The sequence below is a fragment of the Etheostoma cragini genome, chromosome 11 (assembly GCF_013103735.1).
Source record: "Etheostoma cragini isolate CJK2018 chromosome 11, CSU_Ecrag_1.0, whole genome shotgun sequence".
Classification (NCBI taxonomy): Eukaryota; Metazoa; Chordata; class Actinopteri; order Perciformes; family Percidae; genus Etheostoma; species Etheostoma cragini.
Window position 1 is genome coordinate 23,715,565 of NC_048417.1, and position 17,531 is coordinate 23,733,095.

The following is a 17,531-nucleotide window of genomic DNA, read 5'->3' on the forward strand; positions in this document are numbered from 1 at the left end:
TTGAACTGCAGGAGATTCTCTTGACCATGTCTACATGCCTAAATGCACTGAGTTGCCGCCATGTGATTGGCTGCTTAAAAATTAAGTGTTAACGAGCAGTTGGACAGGTGTACCTAATAAAGTGGCCGGTGAGTGTATATTTCTTATGGATAATAGTACTGACCAAAACAAGTCATAATAATCAGAATTTCAATAGGGCATTCACCTTCAAGGTTTAGGCTCTATGTAAACGTTTTACATTTTGAAGCCCTAGGAAAAGTCTTTTCCATGTCGACAACTTGTACCTTTGAGTGAGTTAAACCAAGCTGTCCACCAACTAAAAAACTAAATATCAGATAGTTGAAGTGAAAAGGAAGATGGGATGGATTTGGATGGTACCCACTGCTACCATTCATACTAAAATAGTAAGGGATCAGCTTTCGTTGTGATGCTTTACGTGTAGGGTAAGTAACCTTCAAGTGGAATAGTTTAACTGTAACTACTGTTCTGCAGATGCCTTTCTCCACTACCGCAGGCTATTACCCTCAGGCTAACTCTATTAGTTCCCATGAGTGGGAAAGGGGAAAAAAGCAACTTCTTCATTCAATCCTTCAAGCATCCACCAGAGTGAAAGCACTGGGATATTTATGATGGCTATTCTATGGACTGAATGGCTTTGTCAGGGATGGTTGAACTCTTTCCTGTTTTTATTCATATTCAGTGCATACCTACTAGTAAAAAATAAAAAAAATCTATGGTAGACTTCTTTTCTGCTTGAAGAACCGACACATTTCCAATTCTGTTGTCTTTCACATTATTTTCATTAACTAATTACATTACTCGGGTTTGTTCTCGGTTAGTCTACTGGTCATGTTCCATTTCAGTTGAGGGTGTCAGCACGGCAAGTTAAAGCTATAGTACGTAGTTTTCGTCACCCCCATGAGGAATTACTCAATACCAAACAACAATACTGGCAGCGCATCAACATGATACAGTCGCTAGTAGCCAAGGAGGACACAGAGGATTAAAAAAACACATTAAATCTTCAAAAGAAATAATTGTCTTCACTCAATTTTTTGTGTAAGTCGCCGGAAGACAATCTTTAGAGAGAGTCTTGTGGATCTGTTAGTGTTTATTAGCTGTGTAACGATTTCTTTGGAGATTTCTTTATTTTTCACTTGGAGACAGCAGAACCAAGTCAAGAACACAACACTAATATACAGTATCTCATATCACCTTTATGTGACAAACGTGGTAGTGAATAGTTGCTTTTTTATAATAAAAAATTAATGCAGGAAGACACCTATGCTTCTCTTTCATTGGGCTGGCTCAAGATGAGTCCGTCTCTGGTGTGTGTGTGTAAACTAAGGCTCCAGCACACTGTTGCATTTAAAGGGAGAGAATAATAAGTCAATAAGCCCCAGCTGTGTCAATCAACACACCTGGAACCCGGCACTGCCTCCATGAGCCATCCCCACACCTCTCAACCCTGCCGCTGAATGAAAACCCTGCAGCACACCAAGCACACCCCCACAGGTACAAATAGTAAAATGTGACTAAAACAAATCATAATGACCCACAGTAAAATGCTGATAAGAGGGCACAAGAAAAAAATTATCATAAATTACATATATTTATAAAACACTATAAGTCAGACTAAGGCCACAGCCACACTAATTTGTTATTGTTTAAAAAAATTACTTTTGCTACCTTTAGGAACCCCTAAAATAGTGACTAAGTTTCCATGCACTTGTCAATGGAATTATCTGAAGTTTGGTAAAAAAAAACTGTTGTGAATAAAGCTGGAGTATTTGTGTTTCCAGCCAACGGCTTAACAGCGAATAAAAAGCTGTGTGTAATGACGTTATATTCTGTTTTGCGATCATATTGGTGTATTGAATTGATTTTTGACATTTTGAGGTGATTCCATTTATTTTCGCACTAAATCGCACAACATTCAAGTAAACTTTTGTGAACAGTTTTTTTAGACAAAATGGATCGCGCCGTCTACCATCACATGACCAATATTGGACCAGTTATAATAGTGCTTATGTGCCAGCTGATAGCGACATGTCAAGCTATAATAAGACAACAACAACGCTATCAACACATTGCTATGATGATGCCGATGCAACTTACCTTTTATTTTCCCTCCGGCACCGCTGCGAGACAACTCTTTTTTTGAGTCATGTCTCACTTTATGAGTGCCTTCCATTTACTCCGGAGGGCGTTCCACGCCTTGTCCTAACCTTTGTCGGCCATTTCCTTCACGAGTTCCTGATAAATTAAATTGAGAAAGTCTCTCATCTCCTCATCCGTCCACTTCCTGTTTTTGTTGAAGCCCGCCATGTGAGCAAACAGAGAGGAAAGTCTGATCTTTATGCGAGCTGGGAAGACCTCTCTTCTCCACCAAGGCAAGAGAATTTCTATTTTACCGGATTACACAGACTCCGTCGCCAAGAAACGGGCTGCATTCGGTGCTGCTAAACGCAGCCTTCACTGCTTTCCAGAGGTCACGTAGGGCCTTCTTTTCTCGGCAATACTGAGAGTCACCATGCCAGACAGGACTTCACACAGGTTTGAGTATCCTACAGTGGCAACTGACTTTATTACTAAAAACTGGAAACAGAGACTGCTTCAACGTGAGGTGACTGCACAGGAACTAGACTGATCCCTGCAACGTTGAGATCATCCTGGTACTATCTTTTCTTTTCTCCCCTTTTTTCTTTTGCATCAACGGTTGTCTAAATGTTGGTTACACCTCCCAGGTGCCTTGCCAGGTCCACAAAACGGGACTATAATTTTGGGGGGATTTTCCCTGTCTCTCTCTTTATCATACTGCAGTCATCCATGACTGAATCTTTGAATGCTCTAATGAGGAGGACTACACTTCCCAGGTGGATTGTTCCAAGTACAATTTTTAATGTTACGCAAGTCACATATTTTTTTCTCAGGTAGCATTAGGTTTATGTTGGGGCTACCATGTGTAATTTAGGAGTTTTTTGTGTTCAGAGAGGATCTGGCACGCAATCCGTTTGGGGAGATTCCTGTGCAGGGGTGCGAATGGGATCTGGATTTTTTCCATTTATGGAGTGTGGTTTACATGTTTGTTCCTTTTTCTGTAGGTTTTGTTGTTGATCTGTGCAATCCCCTTTTTTGCTGTGGGGTCGGTCTGTTACTAATATCCTAATATTTTCACTCTCTTTTGTATGTTCTAAATAGCCCAGACTGGATTAGTTCAAAACACTGAATGGTACTAAAATTCATTAGTTGGAGCTGCAAAGGTCTTAATTCTCCAGTAAAGCGCAGCAAGGTCATATGTCATCTGCAGCACCTGGGAGCCCAAGTAATCTATCTCCAAGAAACACATTTCAAACCATCTTTTCACTGAAGAATAAAGAGCAGAGGGATTGGACTTGCCTATTATTCATCATTCCATAGTAGGTCTAGAGGGGTTGCGATCTTATTGCACAAATATGTTCCGTTTATATGCTCTAATGTAATCTCTGACCCGAAAAAAGGTATCTTATTGTAATTGGCTAAAAAAAATTATGATTTCCCACTCTTATTAATGAATTCTTATGTCCCTAATTAGGATAATGCTAGATAGTTAACAGTGAGTGCATGTTCACATGAGTCTATTGTCATCTCTGACTACGTCCCTCTCAGTGTGAGTATTTAATTTAGAGTCCATGTTCGTTCATGTACCCCCTGGCTTTACAACACACATTGGTTTTCAGATGTAAACTTTGTGGGGATGATTTATGATCAAATGTATATGTTTTTAAGTATAAATAAGACCCCTGATGTCTCAGAATCATTGCTGTGGGAGACATTAAAAACGTACATAAGGGGGAAAATAATCACGTACATAAATCATGAGAATAAACAAAAGAGGGAAAAATTGACCAACCAAGGCATATTGCACACCTGGATGACCTCTATTCCACCTCACCAACTCCAGATGTGTATAAGGAGCGTCTCTTATTACAATCAGAGTTTGACAAACTGTCTATGGACCATACCGCTGAATTACTGCTTGAATCCAGAAGTAATTATAATGAACAGGGAGACAAAGCTGGCAAGTTATTGGCACATCAATTACAACAAACCGCATCCCCCCACCAAATCTCCCAAATTGTGACACTTCTGGTACTAACTGACCACAAAAAAAAAATCAATGATGAATTCAAAGACTATTACGTTTCTCTAGATACATCTTAATCCAACGCTAACAAACATGACTTCATCACCTTTTTTGAGTTGCTTCAAGTCCCTTTAGTTCATCCAGATATGGCCCAACAGCTGGAGAGCCCGTTGAGTGATACTGAGCTTGCTGCTGCTATTACAGGGTGGCAAATGTCTGGGCCCAGACAGGAACCCGATACAGTTTCACAGGAAATTGTGACATAATTTAGCCCCTGTTTTACTGATGGAAATGTATGCTGAGTTATTTCAATCTCTTAGTTTGCCCCCAACACTTAATCAAGCTTCTATTTCCCTTCTTCTAACAAGGATGAAGGATGAAGGATACAGATCCCCTCACTTGTTCCTCTTATCGGCCAATTAGCTTGTTAAATGTGGGTTTTAAATTACCAACCGTTATTTCCTCCAAACAGACTGCATTAATTAGAAATAGGCACTCTTTTTTTCGAGAAGCTGTGATTTCTTTCGATGCGGAAAAGGAATTTGATGTCGTGGTGATATCGTTTCTACACATTGGGGAAACATTGGCTTTGGTGGTGGTTTTATTATCGTTGGTGAAGCTCTTTTATTCATCCCCCCTGGTTTTAGTGAGGACAAATAACAGCCAATCCAAATACTTTCTCTGCTATCACTCCTGCCGTCAGAGGTGTCCAATGAGCCCCCTACTCTTTGCCTTAGCTATCAAGCCCCTCTCCATTGCGCTTTGAAGTGGCCGCATCACAGGTATTGTCAGAAACGGAGTGGAACAAAAAGTCTCTCTTTATGCCAACGATCTTGTTCTTTATGTCTCCAACCTCTTGGTCTCGGTCCCTGTGACTTCCACTGTTCTTAATTAATTTGGTGTAACCTCTGGCTATAAATTGAATCTAAATAAAAGTGAGTTATTTCCCTTGAATAAGGCTGCACATGAACACCCACTTCATACCTTGCCATTTAAAACTGCAAAACATGTTTTACCTACCTGGGAATTCAGGTGACTGCAAAACTTTAGTAAGCTAACTTTGACAAACTTCTAACCTGTGTACAAAAGGATTTTGACAGATGCTGAGTATGTCTTTAGCCGCCCAAATTAACTTTGTCAAGATGAACATCCTCCCTATATTCTTAAAACTGTTCCTTCCCTGTTGACATTCAAAATATAATGCCACAGCTATCTCAACATTTGTTGAGTTTTGTATTCACCCAGTGCTGGTAGTGGATGCACAGACAACAATGCCTACAAACATGGGGGCTTGAAACAGTCATGAAATGTTAGGACACAAAGATAAATATTCATTAATATATCCATAAAGATATAGGCTTCAGAGCATCTGAAGCATGCACCACAAAGAAGTTGAGATATGTGGAGAATCTTTTCAATCCTTTGTGTTCAATGGTTCTGCTTGGGTTTTTACGTCAAAGTACATTCAGTTTAATTGTTTATTTTGTTTGCATGTGTTGTACAGACAATCAAGGGGGGCTGTGCAATTGTATTTCTGATTTTAATCCATCAGTTTGGCAGAAAAATGTAAAGCATCTGTGCCAGTGATTAACAAAAATAAAGAAGAATAAAGAAATAAATGAGTGGGGATTGAATTGTGATTTATTTGTAAGCTTCTGTGTATAACCAAAGTTACAGAAGGTGGATTACCTGTTTTCTGTAACAGTAAATATTCCTGTAGCTTCTTTTGGCTCAGCAGCTGCAGCAGGTTTTAACTGGATGCATTACACCTTAGCGCCAGTTATCTGCTGATGACACAAAGGAAAATAAACGGAAACTGTATGCCACCTTCTGAAATGGGATGCACAGAGCCAAGAAGCAGTATAAAAACAATGTCTGAAATGAGTTTAAATTTGATGTAGAAAGAACGTCATCTGGAGTCACAGTCTGCACCTTCAGGGGAGCAAAATTGGACAGCAAATGCATCGTAGAAAAGACGTTATTTGGACATGTCTTTGCGCAGTGGGATGTCAACAAGCTCCTGCAAGTCATGCCCACATGTTTTGGTCTCGCCCCACTCTAAAATCTTACTCTGTACAAATCTTTAGTTCATTGTCCAAAGTCATTGGGAAAGCACTTGATCCAAATGCTAATGTTAGCATTGTTTGGTGTATTACCACCCACGCTATCACTGTCTTCCTCAGTAAAAAAACTGTGTAGCTTTTGTTATTCTTCTCGCCAGATGCTTGATCTTATTAAAGTGGAAATCTCCGGCACCACCTCTGCATACCCGTTGGATAAGGGAGGTTCTTGTTTTTGTCAAATTGGAAAGAATTTGATGTATATTAAGGGGCTCACTGAGGAAATTCCATTAAATATGTGACCCCTTCTTTGAAAACATTGCAGGCTTACATTATCCAAAGATCCTTTAGTGATGTTCTTGCTGATATGATATGACAAGCAGCGGACCAGCCCACAGGGTCCATGTACTTTTTCATTCAATTTATTTTCATTTTAAAATACAAAATATGAAATTGAAATAAAAGGGGATCAAAATCTTTTCATGGTCAAAAGGGGATGGGAGAAATTCAAAATATGCTTTCATTTTCTGTTTTTGTTTCTTATAATAGTAAATAAAATCACTCAAATAGAAACGAAAAAAGGAGTAAAAAGACATTGCGAATGAAAGACATTTATCTCAAAACAAGGTCATGCACCGTTGGCTTCTGTATGAGTATACAATTGCTTAGTCTTGTAATAACCATTTAATGGCTAATACTCCGATTATCAATGAAGAAATAGTATTTTTACTCCGCTGTGGGCGGGACAGTGGAGCTCTATTCCAATGTAACAGCGCCAATGTACCAGTGTTGCTTTCAGCCCAAGCTAAAATGACTTTGGAGACCTACACTCTTGATAATGCTTCAGGGGGCTTTTATTTCATAACGTCACTTTTTTTATTTTTTATTCATTAGCCTCTCCCCTGCCTCCCTCTGACTCTCTGTCTCTAGCGTCCGCAGACAACCTTGCCCGGAGAGAGTCAAACCAGCTGAGGAAATACAATTTCAGTTCATGTTTGTAACGTTAGCGTTACACCACTGTTACTAATTCCAGCAAACTTTCTAGTGAAGTATCTGGCATGGAGTCACCAGCAGTTCAGGATCAGATCATGGGGTTCAAACCTCCGGTGCTGGGTCTAGTATTCTAATGTTAGCTGCTGTCCAGTGACCTTTGCCCCCGCGGTTTGCTCCCCGGTGCTGACCGACTCTGGACCGCCTGCAGTGCTAGCGTTACCCGCTCTAGCTGAGCTGGGAATCTGCCGACCTCGTGATTTATTCATACTCTCCTTTTTTTGCAGACAGTGACATGCTGTGAGGCTCTGAGGCCAGGCAGGCCGAGTCTGTGAGATAACCAAACTTCCTTAAGTATAACGTGCAAATAAATAGATGGAAATAATAAAAGTCTGAAAATAAATAAAAGTAAAACAAATGTCTTTAGGGTATTGAACTATTAAGACTTAATGACTAATACCCATGTTTATAAGTAGTGCCTCATTTATGTATAAACATTGGGAATTAGGGTTTCCAAAGTAATTTCAGCCTGGGCTGAAAGCAACACTGGTACTGTTGCAATGGAAATGAGATCCCGATTTTAAATATGAGAAAACTTTTTTGATTCTATTTAAGTTGGTTTTTTTTGTTATATGAAATAGAAAATAAAAATAAAATATTTCCTATCCCCTTTTGACCATGAAAAGGAGAAAGCATCTTGTATTTCAATTTCAAATTTTGTACTTTAAAACAAAAATCAAATAACCATTTGCTTTTTGTTTTTTAATACCTGTTTATGAAATGAAAATTGAATAAACAAAAAAGGAACACAGCCTTTGTTTTTCTTGTGTTTTCTTTTCTTTTCTTCTTCTTTTATTACCCTTTGGCTCTGTGCTTTAACATGTGAATGATGTTGTGACCACCTTTTCACTGTTTATTGTTTTGTCTAAATCATTGTTGGAAAATTTAATGAACAGATTGAGTGAAAAAAATTGGTTTGAAAAAGGCAGGTAGGAATTGGGTCAGTGGATTATGTGTAAAGTTTCACTTCTAGTACTGTTTTCCTGAGATTTTCACATCATCCGTGTAAAACTCAGGGGAGACAAATAGAGGTGAAAGTGCTGTAGTTATAGTTTAATACTTTATTTGGACATGTAAAACATTAAAATAAAAATATGCATACACATACATTCATGCATAAATACATATATATATTTAAATTGAAAGATAAATAAGGTCATGTACTTCTCAGCACAATCTTCCAAAATTGAAAGTCATTCAAACAAAAAATCCCCATGTTCAAAAAGGAGTAAGAAGAAGTTGATAAACCACTTATCAAGTCCGACCCCCTGTATGCTGCAGTTCTATGTTTATTGGGTTCTCTGTGAAGTACTCAGACAAATTCCTAGAACCATGAAGCTTGATACTATATGAACACCTGTAGGATTTACCAGGGAATCTATTGTAGTCTGGGAATGAGAAAATTGGTGTTCATCAAATTGGAGATGCTTGCCTTGATGTTTCAATAGCCTTGAATTATGATGTAAATGATTAACTAAGTCTTCACAGGACGATGGTAAGATGTTTTGCCGGTTGCAGTACATGATGTGATAGGTGCTACTTCAGGGGGTAATGCATCGTTGTTTGACTAAACATTATAGTACTTGAAAGAGAATGATAAAAACTGGTTAAAAAGCCCAAAGTGGTAGTCAGACAGAGCCAGATCAGTGTCATAAGATATATTAATGTTAAAACTATATAATTAAAGTACATTAAGATGATAGTTCTCTGTACGAGCAAACAATTTCACATTTTCACATTGTTATTTAAAAAAATATTGATTTTAGCCACTCCAGTATATTGAGTTTTAACAGCGCATTGGGTAATGAAAGTGAGAAGCTTAGCAAAAAGCATGGAGGTGAGAGAATTAATTAAGTCGTATGTGGGGACTGAGTTATTAATTTAAAGGCAAAGGTCTACTTATTCAAGGATAGAAATGTCCCTCCAGATACTTTATGCGCTGATGTCTGTAACCAAACCTGTCTACTAAAAATACATTTATATAACTCTAATTTACAGCAGCAAATGTGTTTTAAAAAGATACATGATCCCACCAGGATTACAATTTCCTGTGGATTAAGTGTTTTAGTATAATTCACAAGAAACATTTTTAATGTATCTGTAATTCAACTTGTATGATGTTGAAAATGTTAGCAAAATACGGAGCCCCTAAAGAGGCGTGAGGCTTTTTTTTTCTTACGCGCTCAAGACAGTTTCTGGTGCACACGAGAAACAAATCATAGTATTCTACCAGTCAGAGTGGCTGCCAGTCATAAACGCAACTAAATGTACCTATTAGTGTCAGCAACAATGTTAAGGCAACTGTTAACCAATACTGTAAATCTAACCATTAACTTTAGCCACATAATGTTAGCATTATCTTGTTAATATCATTTTGCTAGCATTAGATAGGTTTCTCGGGAGCACAAGATACTTTTATGTACCAGAAAGTATTTTGTGGTCATGAGAAAGTTTCTCATACGGACCGGGGTGTTTCTCGTGAATACATTTTTCCCCATGTCCTTTTAGGGGCTCCGTAACTAAATGTCCTGACAACCATAGCTCTACAATATCCACTTGTGGCAACCAAAGCCTTATTCCCTATGGTTGATTTCTTTGACATTTAACAGAAACCCTTAACTTTCCCTAACCCGAAAGATCCTCAGCCTCAAGTATCAGAGTGCTGCCTTTTGAACGCCCACCATCCACCCAGATCAGCTCCCTACGACGCCCATGCGGTATTTAAAAGTGCAACACAAGATTTGGTTTTGCCAGGGAACATGACCCAGACATCAATCACATTCCCTTTGAAACACAATGGGGACAAACTAATCAGTAGTACATTCACGTAATTTCTAGGAGACGGTGTCGCCGTAACCATGAGTTTCTGTCATGACCTACTATTATAGCTTCAACACAAGGGAGTCAGTTTTGTACTGGGTCCTTGAAAAAACACACACATGCACACATGTATTGTATGCTTGCAGAATAATGTATAGAATGTTTTCAACTCAAATTATCTAAATGAAAATAACAACCCTAATCTTTTTCCATTTTGATTGCAGCTCGTGGTGTACAATTGCAATTGACTATTGTTCAAATGGTAGCGGGTTTTGCAAATATGTTGTGAAATTGTTATTGTCATCAGGCAGCAATAAAATCTTTTGAATGAATACATCAGCAGTAACAGATATGATGGCCAGAGAGGGCATTAAGAAGAAGAATGATTGAGAAGGTGGAAAGAAAATTACAATAAACATGACGATCATGATGAATAATGATGCTTGAGGGGAAGATGATGAAGATGATGACAATTCCTGGAACAGCAGGTCTGCACACGAGAGCCTACTCCCTTCTCCAGAACTTGCACTTAATCATAGTCATCTACATGAGCCGAGAAACTCACACATCAGAGTCGTGATTCTAATCAGTGTGTGCTGTGACAAAAGTTTAATTTGAAAAACTCTTGGCTCACTATACATACACACACATCCCATGCTTCCAAGAGCCCTGTATCATATTATGATAATGCGCCTTAGCAATCACCATAACATGCTGACACACTTCTACTGTATACTGTATGCGTCTATAAGCACTCTAACCTTTCAACTTTAGGCATGGGTAATACACACCAGCAAATGATTCCCATGACATTGTCCTTCCCTAGATTTACTAAAGAAATGGATGATTTATTAATACATTAGAGTAATTTTGAGGTAAAAATCAATCATCAGACATCTGATACAGGGTTGAGTGTTATTCCAGAATGCTCTCTCAAGAGATGGTGTACATTTCAGCAAGCCAGAAATGTAATTAGCCTTTAGCCTGGGGCTGGGCTACGTTTAGTCCGAGATCCTCCTCACACCGCCTTCATGGGCGTCACTGATACTGTGAACTTGCATTCTTTTATTGTTTTATTCAGGTTTGGATTACTGATGCTCTGCTCACTTGGCTCCTCTGTAAGCAGAAGACTACTGTTGTAAGGCCCATTGTGATTGGTAAAGACTTAAAAATAGGTTGGATGGATGTCATGTGTTCTGTTTACATAACCTGTATTCTATATCAGTAGATCCCAACCTTTTTGGTCTGAGGTACCCCAACAGCCCTGTCACATGAACTCACATAGCCCTTCATCGATTCCCAATCTATTTTCCAGTTCCAACAATATTCACCAATCTACAGCACTACTACTATCCTACTAGGCTACTACTACTAAGAAACAAGCTGAATATTTGACCATGTATCCACTAAGGTAACTTTTATCTATTTCAACCACTTATCCAGTACTTATAAGACCGAAACTGAATCTGCTGGTTATTTAACAGTTTACAACGACCATTCAGAAAAACAATTTACAGAATTAGCCGACTGTTTTTCTGATTATGCTGGAGATGTATCAACATTCTGAGTGAATTTGTTTTCACCTCCTAATTCTGTTTTGTAAAATGTGAATACTGTGGAATTCTGCGTTGGCAGATTCTGTGTGGCTCAGTCTACCATTTAGTTATTGCTACCATTTATATATAGAGAAAGGTCATCAACAAGTAAGCACAGAAGTTTGAACAGGTAGCTCTGTTCAAACTTCTGTGCTTACTTGTTGATGACCTTTCTCTATAACTGCAACATGTATTGTTCAGGTGTCTAAATCCACAACATTCCACTTCCGGGATTGCTCCGGTGGCGCAGGAAATTCCGCCGAATGCATGTATTTTTATCAATGTCCATTATCTTTCATTTCCTTAGTGTTGTAATTCTTACCTCCGGGGGATTTCGGAGGACTAATGGCTCCTCAGATCTCTGCAGGGTAAATCCAGACAGCTAGCTAGGCTAATCTGAGTTTTCTTTTGAATGTCCACATGTACATCCTTCCCAGGCAATTTTTTAGCGGCTCCATACGGAGCTTTACACCGCCCAAGAACATTTTTGATTGGTTTTAAAGAAATGCCAATAAACCAGAGCACGTTTTTCTCCTATCCTGGAATTCTGTGTGAACTAGCCAGACCTTCCTTCGCAGTGCTTTGGAGGCTGTAAGGCAATGTGAGACTACAGTTGACTTAACGCTAATATGTGGATATATTCTTTTTATCAAATCATAATTTAAGTATGATCAAATTCCAGTAGTGGTATTAATCTTTCCATGTTATTGCTATACAACTACAGAAGGACCCTCTGAGGTACATGTGCCTCTGCCTGGGAATCACTGTTCCATGTGGATCAGTCGGATGATGCTCACACAACTTTCAAACTATGCTCACATAAGACAATAATGTTCTTGTTCCGAGGAAACTGTACTTGATGCTTTCCCCTCTCTATTTTTGACTTCTGGGTTTTGTGGTGAGGTTTGTCTTTCTGTTATGGTTACACAATAATAATTACTTTAACTATGAACTTATCAGTCTTGTGCATCATGATATGCCTGTCTGAGTGCTTTCAGATAAATTTCACGACTGGACTAGGTATTCAGTCAGACAAATAAATGACATACAAAGACAGATAAATGTGTCACAGACAGAGTGGGAATGTTGTGGAAATGAATGTTTAGCTGCAGTGCAAAGTGTATTCTGTTGGTAAAGCTTGAGATACTTCTGCTATAAATTCTGCAGCCAGCACTCAACAGTTGTCTTTAGGATGAATGAAAGGGAAGCTCAACTATTCCAATCTGTTGTTGTGCTGATCTGTACCTACTTTTGTTACAGGTGTTGTGTGGGACAGTAGATAACAGCCTGCCTGGTCTTGAGGTAAAGCTTATCCAAAAGATGATCATTTTACACCCTGTAACACCATCAGTGTTGGGCAAGTTACTGAAAATAAATTAACAGTTACTAGTTGATTCTTTTAAAAGTAATTGAATTACTTCACCAAAGTAACTTCTAAATTACTTTTTATGTCTGCTGTTTAAAATGTAAACATGAACAGTACTGAACAGTCAAACACAAACATGATGTTTAGTCCTATTTATTGTAATCAACAGCGCAACCGGCCTTCAAATCAAGCAGAAGAACAAAAGTCCCTTCTAATACAACTGTCTCAGTCATTTAACCGTTTTTTACCACATTAGGCCCAATGAAATAAAAGTCGTTAATGTTTACCTAGCAATCAATTTAATCAGTTCTGCCTGGCTAATCAGCTTCGTAGAAGTCCGTGTAAAATCTAGCTTTGATTGTTTGCATGAAGGGGGGGCCTTTGGCATCTGTGGGGCTGGGGACTTTCGCTTCTAGCTTTGTTGAAGAGTGTTGCTACAAGAGGGGCTTCATAAGATTAGAATTTCTACTTTTAGATGTGGATAGGTTCTTTACACCTGCACATAACTGACCACCCACCACTACATTATTGTCTTTAATTTCGATGAGCCAAAAGTTATGTCCGTTCTATACGGTAGTTAGAATGCGCCTGCGCATTTACCCCTATATTTACACAGTAGCACCCAAAACATGTGTGTCACCGCTCACTTGCATGGTGAGTTCCAAGTGAAGAAGACTAAATGATTAACTCCAGGTTACCATTTTACAATGTCCATACTTCCGGGAGAAAAAGCTCATTCTATCCGGCCATGCTGTGATATAATGCTCATTGTTCAATTGGTGTATCATTGCGCCACCATAATGTCCTGTGACATAAGATCAGAAGCAGCTAAAGTAGGCTCATCTGTCTTCTTGAATGCAAGCATTTAATTAAATCATTTCAATTTCAGTAATTGTTATTGCATTATTTGATGTAAAAAAAATATGTATAGTTATAGTTATATAGTTACTATAGTTACTGCTTGTTGTAGCTAAAAGTAACTCCCAGCAGTGAATAACTTGTGGGTAAAGATTTCAAGCAAAGATTGACTGAAACATGGTTGGCGTTGCTCTGTAAAGGTCCACCTACACAGACCAGACCAAGTTCTCTTGACTGCTTTACTGCTTTAAATTTTAAAGTGAGGATGATTTTGCACTGCTGGGGCTGTTTTAAAGGGACTTCCCATCTTAAGTCTTAAGTTGGATATGAAGAGTCCAAGATAGGATTTTTGCCCCAATTTTGTTACAGAAGTAAATCATAATTAACTTTAGAAATCACGCAACGGAGTCCCAGTTCACCTGTCCGGGTGTCTAGTCTTTCCAGACAGATTTACATAGATACAAATAGCTTTGTCAACTAAAGTAGAAGACTTAGACTTATCTTTACTGGTCTAGCAGGATTCTGGACTCCCGCAAGGAAATTGAATTTCCAGCACCTTACAAGACATTTGAATAGAGAATGAGGAGGTATAAAAAATTACAGTTTAGAAAAAACAGTATAAAAAATAACAGACTTTCAGCAAAAAAAAAGATCTTTAGCGTCTAAAGTTGGAAACTTTCCGTGGGAATTGATGGGAATAAACTGGATACTTTATATAATCAAATTGCTTGTTAAAATACTACTCATGAATAACTCATTGTATTTACTTGCATGCCTATCTGCTTAGTGTTGTTCAATGAAAGAATCTCTTAAAGTTCTACTGACAAATAACTCAACATTTGTATTCACTGTAAATGCCTGTCGCCTTATTACAAAACAAAATGTTTATATTTATGTTTGTATAAGATGGAGTTTTTATGAATTACCCAACAATTTCGGTTAAGTTCCATTAATTCCCATGCAAGTTTCCAAATTGGAATCTTTCCAAATTTCCTTGGAATATTTCTGCCCCTTTTTTTTTTTCCCAACCCTACTTGCAACAAAGCTATTCACAAATCAAGGTGTGCTTTGCGGCCAAGTCAGGAAAAGAGAAAGTCTGCACCTAAGGAAGATTTATGGTTGATCTTCCAGCAAGTAGGGCACACCAACCTTGACCCAGGATGATACAGTGTGTGTGATACAGTGGTTGTTGGTCAACTCATAAACTGGTCTAAAAAGCACTTTCAGAGCTATACTCTAGTCAAGACGCAACACAATGCCGATGGGACAAAACTAGCTAGAGGTTAACACCATTGCTGCCAACAATGTCATTATTAAACCATTTATCATCGCTTTAGCTAGGTTGTTACATCAGCTGTGGCTCAGGAGGTAGAGCGGGCCACCTATTAATCACAGGGTTGGCGGTTCGATGTCAGACTCATCCTGTCTGCATGTTGAACTGTCCTTGAGCTCCGGATGGGCAGGCCACTTGCATGTTTGTGTGTGTGAATGAGAGGCAAATTATAAATATAAACTGCTATATAAATTCTGTCCATTTGCCATTTGAATTAATAAAAGTGAACCAGAAACTGGCTTTGTTTGTCTCAAAAACGGCTGTGATGACGTTTATTGCTGCTCTTCCAGAGCCGTGAAACTAAGAACATATGATACAAATAAGAGCATGTAAATAAGTTACAAATAAAGTGCATGGGTTTATGCAGAATAATAAAAGGTCCAATATATAATATATTTACTGTAATAAATCCAAAAAGGACCCCAATGCATCATCAGATATTAAGGAAACATGCCAAGTTGAAAGACTACCGTTTCTGACTACAATGCTAATGCCAGCATTTTCTCCTTTTGTAATTTCCGTTTCGTAACGGAATGTCTATGTTTTGGCCTGTGTGTTGCCATCAACTGCCCAGTTGGACAGCCAGGCCGTGTTGCCAGATCTACCTTCTAAAACATAAAGCCAGCGCGCTACAGCTGTAACGTTAGTAAAGCCATGAAAGCAGCAAACAAACCTAAACCTTTTAAACCTAATAAAAACTGCATGTTTCTAACAGTTGCGTGACCAGAGACGTAACAAACCTTGGGTAAATATTTTAGATGTATTTGAAAGATTGAGACAGTTTAGAACCCAAAAGGACGCCTATTTGGCTAATTTTCTTATGAACAGGTGAGCATTAGCTTCAGGTTAATTTATCATGGCTACCAGGGACGGGCAGGTTATGTCATTTCAACATTCGCGTACCCACATTGAATCATATAGATATAGGACCTGAGTTGTTTACATACTCGCAAAAACAACTGAGACACAGCCAGTAAAGTGGACGACACACAGCTCTACTTATCCAGCAAACCCACCGCCTCGCTCCCCACCTTGTCCCTTACTAACTGCCTACTTGAAATAAAAGACTGGTTCACCGCAAACTTCCTTAAACTAAACAGCGATAAAACCGAACTCCTCCTCGTAGCCACCAAATACACCCTATCCAAAATCAATAGTTTCAAACTCCCAATCGACAACTCCATGGTCTCCCCTTCCCCTCAGGTCAAGAGTCTGGGCGTCATCCTCGATTCCTCCCTCTCCTTTCAGTCACACATAAATAGTATCTGCCGATCTGCTTACTTCCACCTACGCAACATTAACCGCCTCCGTCCGTCCTTTACCACTCACACTGCCTCCATCCTTATCCACAGCCTCGTCACCTCCCGCCTTGACTACTGTAACGCCCTCCTTTTTGTCCTTCCTCAAAAATCCCTCCATAAACTTCAACTTCTTCAGAACTCAGCAGGTCGTGTCATCACCAGAACCCCCTCATTTCATCATATAACCCCGGTTCTTCAGCAGCTCCATAGGCTTCCAGTTCAATTCAGAATACAATTTAAAATCCTTCTCCATACTTTCAAAGCCATCCATAACCTTGCTCCTCCTTATCTGTCTGAACTCCTTCACATCGCCGCCCCCTCCCGCTCCCTCAGATCTTCCTCCTCCCTCCACCTCACTGTCCCTCATTCTCGACTTATCACCGTGGGGAACAGAGCCTTCAGCCGCTCTGCTCCCCAGCTCTGGAACTCACTCCCACCTGACCTCCGCAATATCAACTCTCTCCCGCTGTTCTAAACTAGACTAAAAACCCATCTGTTCCAGCTAGCTTATCTGTAAATACACTGCTCCTGTTTTGTTTTGTTTTGTTTGTTTTGTTTTTTGTTTTATTTGTTTTGTTATAACTACTTCTCTTTTCTGTCTTCTATTGTCTGTAAAGCGTCCTTGAGTGTTAGAAAGGCGCTGTTAAATAAAATGTATAATTATTATTATTATTATTAAAGTGATCCAGACTGGTCCTGGCTAACGCCACCAGGCTAATCCTGCTAATTGCTAACGTTACCAGAGAACGTCTCTGGTTACGTATGTAACCCTTGTTCCCCGAAAATAGGGGAACGAGACACTGCGACGGTTACTACATTATGGGAATGCCTTTAGGCATGACAGGGCTGAATGCGAATGAAAACTACTCCAATCCTATTGGTCCTAGTGAGAACGGTAGCATGTGATGGCATAACCGTAGGGGCATATATGCAAGCCGGCACAGAGCACATTAGCTCTTTCTATGAAGCAAGGCACTCCAGGCGGGGCGAGGGGCGGTGAACCGACGCAGTGTCTCGTTCCC

At 39.2% G+C, this 17,531-nt stretch overlaps 1 long non-coding RNA gene across 1 annotated transcript in view; it reads right to left on the reverse strand.

Annotated features, from left to right (window-relative positions):
• Nucleotides 1–16,775, reverse strand: part of LOC117952529 — an 18,291-nt gene extending 1,516 nt beyond the window's left edge. Inside the window, exons 1-2 of the long non-coding RNA XR_004658441.1 lie at nucleotides 16,765–16,775; nucleotides 9,643–9,648 (exon numbers count right to left, since the gene is read on the reverse strand). This is a non-coding gene — a long non-coding RNA (uncharacterized LOC117952529). The remainder of the gene's footprint in view (nucleotides 1–9,642; nucleotides 9,649–16,764) is intronic.
• Nucleotides 16,776–17,531: the final 756 nt, after the last annotated feature.